Genomic DNA, 10,656 nt, shown 5'->3' on the forward strand with positions numbered 1-10,656 from the left:
AGCTTGGCAACATTGGCAAGAAAAAAATTTGCCCTAAAAAACAAGGATGAAGAAACCTTGGGAGAACTCAAGGTTTGGCAGGTTTGCTCATCCTACTCTGTCTGGCATTATCTTAGCAGTTATTGGTAAGCAGCTAGCAAGGATACAATTGTAGTTGTGGCTGGAATCAGAACAGCTTTAACTAGCTGCTAAACTGCCTAACTGCTTAGTTTTAACAGTCTTCCTTGATTTTGGGTCAAAATAGACGGTTGGTCATACTAGGGGGTTAGTTGATGAAGATGAATCAGGAGCTAGATAATGGTTGGCATAGTGCCAGAAAGTGATCATGAACCTGTAAACTTGAGGTTTCCTTCCCTGAGGGTTGTGATGAGTGAAAAGAGATGTGTGATGGGATTTGAATAAAAAAAAAATAAAATAGGGATTGGGATAAATGAGGGATGTTGATTGGGATGAGTGAAGGAGGGGTTGGGATGAATGAGGAAGACATTTGGGATTAGTGAAGAGATTGGGATCTATAAGATAGGGGATGAGATGAGGGCAATGGAGATGGAGAAGAGGATAGAGAAAAAAGTGTGTAGATAGAGCAATAAGCCTGCAGTTGTTTAGAAAAAGAGGCCGTGGTTCTTGTAGAGAATGACGAAAAGCCATTGTATGTGATGGGGAGTGCGAGTGTTTGTGGTCCTAGAGAGAGAGAGAGAGAGAGAGAGAGCGAGAGAGCATTGGAGCTCTTTGGGAGAGAGAGCATCTGTATACTTCAGAGAAACATCGATTTTGCAACCCTTAAGAAATAATGAGAGAGAGCATGCTTCAGAAACAGGGAATGAGAGGACATAAGGGATGGACAAGAGGGAGAGAAAATGTCTGCTATGGTTTAGAGAGAGAGAGAGAGAGAGGGAGAGAGTCTACAAAGTTTCAGATGGAGTAAGGGCCTTTTCAATGCCTCTATAGAAAATAAGGTGTCTGCACTGCCTCAGATGGAGAAAGAGTGTCTCTGGGGTTCTTCAGAGGAAAAGAAAGAGTGTATCTGCAATGCCTTAGAGAGAGGAACTGGAGGCACTGAGAGACAGAAGGGCGGCCAGCTTTGGGAGACAGAAGGGCTTTGATCTTTGGAGAAACAAAAATGTCTGTGAGCTTTGAGAGACAGAAGCTCAGCAAGTTGCTCTTTGTCTCTCAGTGCTGAACTTGCTGTCAGGAAAAGTATTTCTCGCTCCACTTGAGTTAGACAGGCCTCTCTTGCCACTGATATAACCTTGCTTTCTCCATGTTTCCAGAAACATTTCAGTAGCTGTTTTTCATTTTTCTTGATGACTGTAGACGTTTATCTTGCCGTTTATTTTACAAGCAATCAAGTGATATAATTTTGGCCGAAACATAGTTATTGCTCACCGCTCCGCTAGTAGCCAGATCTTAGGTTTTTCCCACAGAGCACAGGCAGTATCTAAGAGTTAAATGATATCAGACATTTTGGAAACCATGCTTGGATGGTTCCAATCAAGCTAGATTTCCAAATCCATTTTAACATGCCACCCTTTAGGGATGTCCCTGGCGCCTTTCCTTTGGCTCTCACATCAGAGGCAAAAGTCCATCTAAATCAGCATGTTTTGTTCCAGAAAAAAAGAATCACAAACCAGATACATGGATAGGGTTCTACCATGTGAGCACATTTTCTGAGGTCAATCAATTCTTTTGCTTTTTTCAATGCTTATTCATATGCCAAAGCCCATCTCCATGAATTGTCTTGTGGCAACAGATGATTCCATGGATGAATAGCTAAAGAGCAATTTGTAGTAATAGTTCTTAGACACATAAAAGAGCACAAGTGGCTCACATTACTGATCTGTGTGCTGTGACGTCTCCATCAGTTTTGTCATGAAATTTGTGAAGTATCTATTTCTCCATTTTATAAGGTCAGGATTATTAAATGATGCCCTGCAGGAACATGTTTCTGGCTCCCAACACATTTTACAGCACCCTTTTCCAGGTAGAATCTGTTAAAATAAAGATAAATTACTAAAAACTGTCCTACCTTCATGATGTAGTTAAACTGATATTCTATCACATTGGACAGAAAAATAGTCTCAGCCACAGGTGATTCATATATTGCATATACTTGTAAGAGTGTAGTTTTAATGAGGATAACATTTTAATCTTACTCTAGTAAATATATAAACAAATATTTACTAATGTAGTCAGTTTTTACTCAACGAGAATTTGGCCTAATGTCAAATCTTTCTGATGAGCCCGGTCTGGGGCATTCTTATAAATGTTTAAAGAGCTCACATTTGCCAATGTTTCCAGTCAGTCTAAACTCTGAACATCTGATCAGCACTGGGTCAAACTTTACCAGGTGGACACATCCTCACTGCTGGTACTGAATGTATCTTCAAAATAACAGTGTGTGTCAGGGAAGCTCTTGATTCATGGCAATGTCTACCAAAGTGCAAGAGCCAATCTATCTCTGTCTCTGTCTCTGTCTCTCTCTCTCTCCAACTCTTTCTGACACACACACAGAAAAAGAAAATCACTGTTCCGGTGAAATTGACTTTCACTGAACTTTATGGTAAGACACCATTTAGATGACACGGCCATATCCATGTGCAAATACAGTTTGAGACATAGCAATCAAAAAGAACATCCTACCTGCAAATACTCAATGCAGTGGAGTTTACACTCCACAAGATTTACACACAGCATGGTTTTGCAAAGAATACCTTGATCCACACTCCAACTTCAATTTAATTTGATTCAGTTTAAATTTATATAGTACTATATGAATAGTATAACACTAGTACAGTTGCCACAAAAAAAGCCTTATGAAACACTCTCTGAGCATTGTCTTAGCAGTATTTGGTAAGCAGCTAGCAAGGATACAATTGTGGCTGGAATCAGAACAGCTTTACTGCCTAACTGTCTAGCTTTAACTGACTTTGGGGTAATACTAGTGGGTCAGTTGAAGATGAATCAGGAGCTAGATAATGGTTGGCATAGTGCCAGAAAGAGATGATGAACCTGTAGAATTTAGGGTTCTTTTGGCAGGAGCAGAGTGTAAACTTCAGGAACAGTGCTTGACTGCTTTCTGTTGTGATGCCAGCAGGAGAAAGATTATAGTAGCTCATAGTGTAGAGGCAACTGAGTAGTCGGAGACCCGAGATTGATCTGAACAAGGGAAGAGGGTGGTCTGAATAGAGGAAGTGTTAGGATATGTGAAGAGGGTTAGGATGTTCAAGGGAGGGAATGGGATGAATCAAGATGGATTTGGAGGTTTGAAGGAGGAGTTAAATGGAATGATAGGGTTGTTATGAGTGTGAGGTGATTTGAATTTTAACAAATAAGGGTTGGGATAAATGAGGGATGTTGATTGGGATGAATGAAGGAGGAGTTGGGATGAATAAGGAAGGTATTTGGGATTAGTGAAGAGATTGGGATCTGCTTGCATCCTGGTGGATACACCATCGTTTTCTCTTAAGTCATGATGTGTTTTGACAGTGAGATCAGTAAAACCATGTTTGACTGAAATGATTGGTTTTAATTTTAGATAATATCAAGTGATATTAGTGTTATTAGTATTATACTGGATGACATTATTGCTTCGTGGTACTCATTTTCATATTCTCTAATACTAAACTTTCCGAACGGTAATACTTGTTTTGACTCTCTGCTGTGATTTAGGTTCACCCAGGAAGAAATATTCACTTGAGGTCTGTAAGAACACAATTATTTCTGCCATTGTTTTGTTAATTTATTAATAATGTGGTACAAAAATTAAAATAATAATAAACTATTTTTTTCGCTCGAGGTATAATCTGTAAAAACAATTATTTCTGCCAATTTTTTTTTTTTTTGTAATTAATAAATCATTTGGTGATTTTAGTTTAAAAAATATACTCTTTTACTCTTTTGTTCCAAAGAAGAACAGGCATAAATTTCACTCCTTTCTCAAAAAAAGACAGCATTTTAGACAGAAAAAAAAACCAAAGCAATTGTACCAAATCACAGGAAGGAAGAAACAGAGGAGAGGAACAGCAGATAATGATAATGACTGATAATAGACTAATATTAACCATAGAGTGAGGAATAAAATGTGGGGAATATTTTAAAGAATGTTACAGATGGGTGACAAAGTAAAAACTTGTGGTTCTGTTGCAGGGGTTGGCACTGGGGTCTGCGGTTTAGGTGGCATGGACTGGGTACACTTGAGAAGGTCAGTTTTAGACTGATGTGTTCTCCATCTGTGTTCTCCACCATGTTGATGAGGCTGGAATAGGGTTATTCAATAGATCATATTCCCAGGAAGAACATTATAGCACATACACATACAAGGTCCCAGGATATAAAGATAAATATCTGCTAAGAGTAAATCTGTGCAGCAATCAGGTAAATAGTTATGTGACCCTTGCTGTCATGCCTTGATCAACTGCTCCAACACCAGGCTTTATCTTGTCATCTGGGACAATGGGGCATCACCCAACTCCAAATTCAGTTAAATTCCATTTAATTCAGTTTTATTTGTATAACAATTTCAATACTAGACATCTCCATAATGAGCAAGTCAGAGCAAGGAAATACTCCCTGAGATGGGATGAGGAAGAAATATTGAGAGAAACCAGTCTCAAAAGGGTACTCATCCTCCTCCGTGATTATGAATTACACTTCCTGTACACTTACAATTGTATATAAGGGGTAGATGCTGGACCAATCAGAAGGTTGTGAGGTCAAGCTGCCACTGCTGGGCCCTTAAAAAAAGGACTAATGTTAGTTGCTGTGCATAATGTCATCTACCAAATGCCATAAATGTATTTTAGACAAACAATACTAAATGTGTTGAAGGATGTTTATTGTGAGCATCACAGTCTTTGTAATTATAAACAGCAAATGTTTTTAGGGCTACAGGCAAAATTATTTTCTGAAGCAAGGCAGTGCTGTGGATATACACTTATTTTGTTGAGTGTAACCTTTCGGATATCCACGAGGGAACATTCCGAGCAGCAGAGAGCGAGTCACAGGTCATCTTCCTTTTACCATGCTCTTCATTTCTGCATTCAGTGAGGGGATTTTTTCAGCACAGTGATGCGTGAACACAGGCCCTCAGACTCAAATCACTGGTTAAACCCCAGAGAACAAATTCATTAAAGGGTGCATGCTCATCTAGTAATGGAGTCACGGTTTGGTAAAGTGCAGCTATGAGTCGATAAAGCAAGACTAAAAAGGTAGAAACCCTTCATTTTCTGTTCAACACTGGAGAATGGAACTGATGTGAGTGCAAAAAAGCACAAGAATAGAGTACAGGAGCAGAGGTGAGAAAATGTGATGGTCCAGAAAAGGTTCAAATTTTATGCAGTAGTTGGAATTGAAGGTGATGTGCAGCTAATTTTAAATTATAACATAACAGGGATTTAATAGGGAAGTGATAATTGTCTTCCCCCAGGAAGCCACAGTAGGCTGAATTGCACACACAGCTGGCTCAAAGCAATTGACTTTTGTTGAGAGAATAAGCATGACCAAAGCAGGAGCATCTTCTCAGGAGAGAGTATCTCAGATAGTTGAAAACTATCTGCAATAGCTCTAACATTTTAGCAAATTTGGAGAAGCACTCAGTAGCACAGGCACAATGGAGCTCTGATACACCAGAGCCCCTTTCATCTACTGTTAGCAGAATAAAGAGAGTTCTCTGTTCTCTCTGTTCTCCCATGAACTCCCTGAATGGTTTTGCCAAGGTCTGAATCTGAGTGTGATTATTTCTGGTCCCCACAGCACTAGTCTGGGTTTCAGATTTTATTGATCCCCGGTGCATTTGCATTCATCTTACATCATCACAAACTCTCATGGAGCACACAGTGTGACTCACCACTCATTTTAGTGCTGTTATGTGCAGTAAGGCTCCTCACCCCTTCTGTGTCTCTCAATGTTCCCCTGCCACTTACGGTACACGTTTGTTGTGGAAACTAATGATGTAATCATCAACTAGATTAGACACACAGGTTACTTTACTTCCTGAACAAGTGCAGAACCGAGTAAGAGTGTTCACATTCACACAAATCGACACACCGTTCCAGTGCAAACGAACTCATAACACCTCCTACAGGGGTTTCTTGGGTTTGGTACCACAGTGCGCTTCCCAGTTCGTACAGTATAATAAAATTCACATTACCATTTTTCATTAAAATCATCTTGTGTTTCAGACTAACCTGCCAGTGTGAAAGCCCAGAGAGAGTGCAGTTAGCGAAGCCTTAACGAAACAGGTTTAAACAATGGACTTAATCATTAAACTTAACTTAAGTTTTGTGGCCCCTATGAAAAATTGTATTTATTGTTTATCTGTGATCATGGTACTGAAATCAAATGACTAATGATTGATGGCTAATAATAGATGTACTGGATCATTTTGTTGAGAATTAATTATTAATGAGAAGCAGTATTTTGTGAGGATAATGCATTTCAGGGCCTAGAAATGTTTTGTAGAAGTCTGTCTTAGTAGTGGTCCCCATCCCTATTTTGATAAAGAGTCGAATGATCAGGACCAGTTCTCACTCATCAGGATTATGTTATGGCTTGAGTTCAGGTTTAATAGCCTCTAATTTCCAGGATTTAGAATATAGCCGAGACTCACAGAAGCCTGGAGGTACATGTTTCTCAAAACATTGATTCAGAAGTGGCACAGCAGAGGTGGCCGAAAGTCTATTTCTCACCCATCTTCAATGTGTAAGAATAAAATAGTGGGAAGAAAATCAGTCTGGAAAAATACTTTTCTGAAAAAGAGACTGCCAGACAGCTGCAAGTGCTCATCACAAAAGCAGTGGTATAATGCAAGAGTGATGGAAGGAGCATTAAGGGACAGACAGATAGGGTGCGAGGGTGTGCTAGACGAGGCAAACTCACATATATATATATATGACGTAAATGGCATTATTAAGTTCATAGAGTCAAGCTGTTAAACACAGGAAAGAGACATTTATTTGATTTTAAACCAGCCAGTAGTTACCTTTTTCTGAGTTTGTCACACAAAAATAGCAGCATATGCTTGATCTGTGGATTCAAATCAAGAAGGTCTGGCCTCATATTTTGGTGGTTTTTGAGTATTCAGATTTATTTTTTTTGACATGCTACCTCTTAAAATGCTCAAAGCCATTTCTTTCTCACCAGCACATCAGTGAGAAATGAGTGAAAGCACAAGATTGCATGTTTGCATGAATTATTCAGACGTTTGGAGACTTTGAGAGCTGTATTTGCTTCTGCCTGTTTACTACTTTACAATGATTTATTTATGTATATACTTTACCAACTCTTTACAAAATTAAGATTTGAAACTTTACTACACTTCAACACATAAAACATGGAAAAAATATTTTCTTTATCCTAAGAGTATAAAATATTTTTATTTTCTTCCTATTTTTATCTGTGATTGAAAAATGTGTTTCCTCTTTTAGCTAATGATCCTTAAATTTCTGTTATTGTTTGTTTTGTTTTTTTTCAGTCCCACTTTGAGGGAGTTCATCATTTCTACTATGCCACTGTGCTTAAAGCTGTATCTCCATGTACCACACACCAGGTTGCACGTCTCTCCTGGGTCTAATAAATTATGAACATTCATAAATTTGGCCTCAGGACATCGTTGGCTTACATTATACCATGTCTGGTGTTTAGGGGAGTAAAATCAGAGCCTGATCTCAGTAATGCTCTTGTAGCTGAACACAAATTCCCACAGCCATGCTTCAATTCCTAGTGGAAAGTTTTTCCAGAAGAGTGGAGTTTATTCTATCTCTACGAGGATTTGGATTGCGATCATCATATGGGTGTGATGCTCAGTACCGATGTTCCACATACTTTTGGCCAGAGCGTGCTTCTATGAACCATGGATACCCTTGTGAACCAGTGATGAATGGTTCCAAGAGTTCACAGCTGTATGCTTGCACTATTTATTACACAATGTTTGTGGTGATTCTCAGCACTCCTGGTGGAAAATTTACTAAATGTAGGTACAGGAGCTGCTTGGAGACATTGTTAAAAGTGCTAAACAAATAACTGAATTGAAGAGGAATAGAATTTTAAAGAGAGAGAGACAGTTTGAAGAAAGAAATCAAGAAAAGCCACTATTAGATGCCGACTCACCTTTGACACCAGCACTGTATTTAAACTGAGATCGATCTTGGTCATTTTCATCCGAGGGACGTTGTGTTGATGATTAGAACATTTCAGATAAATGATGAATTCTTCTCTCTATAGTTTATACTTATTCCTTTTCTCCCAGTGCAGTGATCAAAGCTCTATTTTTTGGCATCCAAATGGAAGCCAGTTTCTACAGTCAGTAGTTTCTCATTTTCTCATGCTGTGAATAGCTTCTTTTTTTTATTAGGTGTGAATGAGAACTCGCTGGAGAAGAAGAATGTGCAAAAGAATAGCCCCCATTTTAACCCTCAAGGATGTGCATTTGCGTTACTTATCTTCGGAGATCACAGAGTATTGATAGCTGTGAAATGTGACTGCAGCACTTATATGGCATCGATATCAGCTTCGCAGTGCTTTATTCACCGCTCTCGTATTCTGCTCACTGATGGTATATTCTGCATCATAATAATAACTACTGTAGCTGGAAAAAACATGTGGCTATCAAATCCATGGGTTTATTTAACACACATCTAGTGAGTTTATCTTAGAAGCTAAAGAAATATATACAGTGGTGTCAGAAAACAGAGAAAATGCTTATATTTAGTGTTCTTTTTAAATGAAATACAATTTTCATTACAAATGATATTACTGACAACATCTTGAATGAAAAGTAGAAAGTAGTATTTATTTATTTATTTATTTATTTATTTATTTATTTATTTATTTATTTATTTATTATCTTTGCTTTAAAGACAATGTGCACTGTTTGGACTTCATAAGTTTTTGTAAAACCTTAAGATCCATTTTAGATCAAATCCATCAGCGTGTTTTCTGACGAAAAGCTTCAATAGAAATTATTTATAAGGAAAATCTGATATTTTGGACAAAAAAATTCCAAAATCAATCTAATTAAAGAAAAAACAAATCCCAGATTTCAGTGTGGTCTCAGAACTTTGGATTCCACCTGATCACTTTGCTTCATTTTAAGAAGCCTTTTTAATGCGCAGTAGTAAAACCGAGAGTCGTACAATTTTTCTACTATTCAGTGGGCTGTAAGGAATGTTGATGCTACTCATCTCTTATTAAAAAAACATATCCTGCCTATTCTAACATGCTCCTAATCGATCGATATGTTCCCATTTGTGGCGCTTTTTTTCGCTCCTGTGTCTTTACCGTCTACTTCTTTTTGGCTGTTTTGTTTGCTATTAACCATCAGGTTTTATGCAGCTAGCCAAAGACTTAATAGACAATTGGCTGCTTCAAAGCTTTTTACCTTAAAAGCCATCTTTCAGGGTGGCCGAATTAGCATCAGTGGGAGAGTGTCTGTAATTAGGCATCGCTGCTCCTCCCCACACACACACATTCACACTGTACAAAAGGAGCTCACGTGTCTCTACACACTCAGTGTCATTTATCATCACACACCCCAACACAACATGCTTTCTTAACAGGTCGCGTGAGCTATGAAATTGCCAAAGCGTTTAGTGATATACAGAATAAATATATACAATGCAGTGGATTAACCGCAATGTTTAGCTAAGGTGTGATTTGCGGCGGTATTTTCTTTCACTGACTGTCTGATTAAAACTTGCAAACTCTAAAGACGCTGATGAGTGTAATGATATACTCAACAGAAGAGAAAACACTGAAATGCTGAAGCCTCTCGAGGATTAAATCACAGCTCAAAACAGAACAGCGAGGAAAAATACCAGGTAATAGATTTATAGACATTATTATAATCTAATGAGAAGTTAAGTGTATCGCTAATGGTAGTGCCGGGAATACTGCATATCACAATGTTTAATTAATATTTAGCCAGAAAACGTTCTTCACATAGAAGGCCACAGAAAGACTAAATATTTTCCGTCATGAAATATGACGCGTGATGGGAAATGATTACTCAGGCTATTATCTCACCGTTAAAGAGCAAAAAGGTTCTTAAAGGAAATGGATTGACTTTTTAGTGAACCAACAGAACCTTCTCTGGCACCTTCGTTATTATCCATGATAGGGATGGAAGCAGTTCAGCAAATTTGTGACATTAAGACAATAGCTTTTTTTGCAAAAACGCATCAGAGGCAGATGGTATAACATATAACACACTGGAGGGGGCTGATTGATCCATCAGTGATGCTGCTCAGCATGAGATCAGACTCCTCTGTGAAACACATACACACACCAGACAGACTTTCTCAAATCTGTCATATCCGTTAAAAATCAGAGACCCGTGGGGGCATCCAGCCAGACAAACAGATACACAAACACAGCACCATAAGGGCTTGCCATCACACTGGTCTAAACCCCAGACGATTTCAGTGGCTCTGTTCACTCCTGCTGTGGACTAGACAGCCAGACAGCAGACAGTCAATTCATTTGTTCCTTTCAAATATGCACGGATGGACAGAATGAATGCCCTTTTTTCTTGGTTGTCAGCATGGAGCATTTGGAACCTGTAAAAGCACAGTCTGTCTTATTCACTTCCAAATCTGGAGCTTGGTGTGATGATGATTTCGCATCTCAGACATAAAGGACGAGCGCTTCACGTGGAGTGTT

This window comes from Hemibagrus wyckioides, linkage group LG12 (genome assembly GCF_019097595.1).
Source record: "Hemibagrus wyckioides isolate EC202008001 linkage group LG12, SWU_Hwy_1.0, whole genome shotgun sequence".
Classification (NCBI taxonomy): Eukaryota; Metazoa; Chordata; class Actinopteri; order Siluriformes; family Bagridae; genus Hemibagrus; species Hemibagrus wyckioides.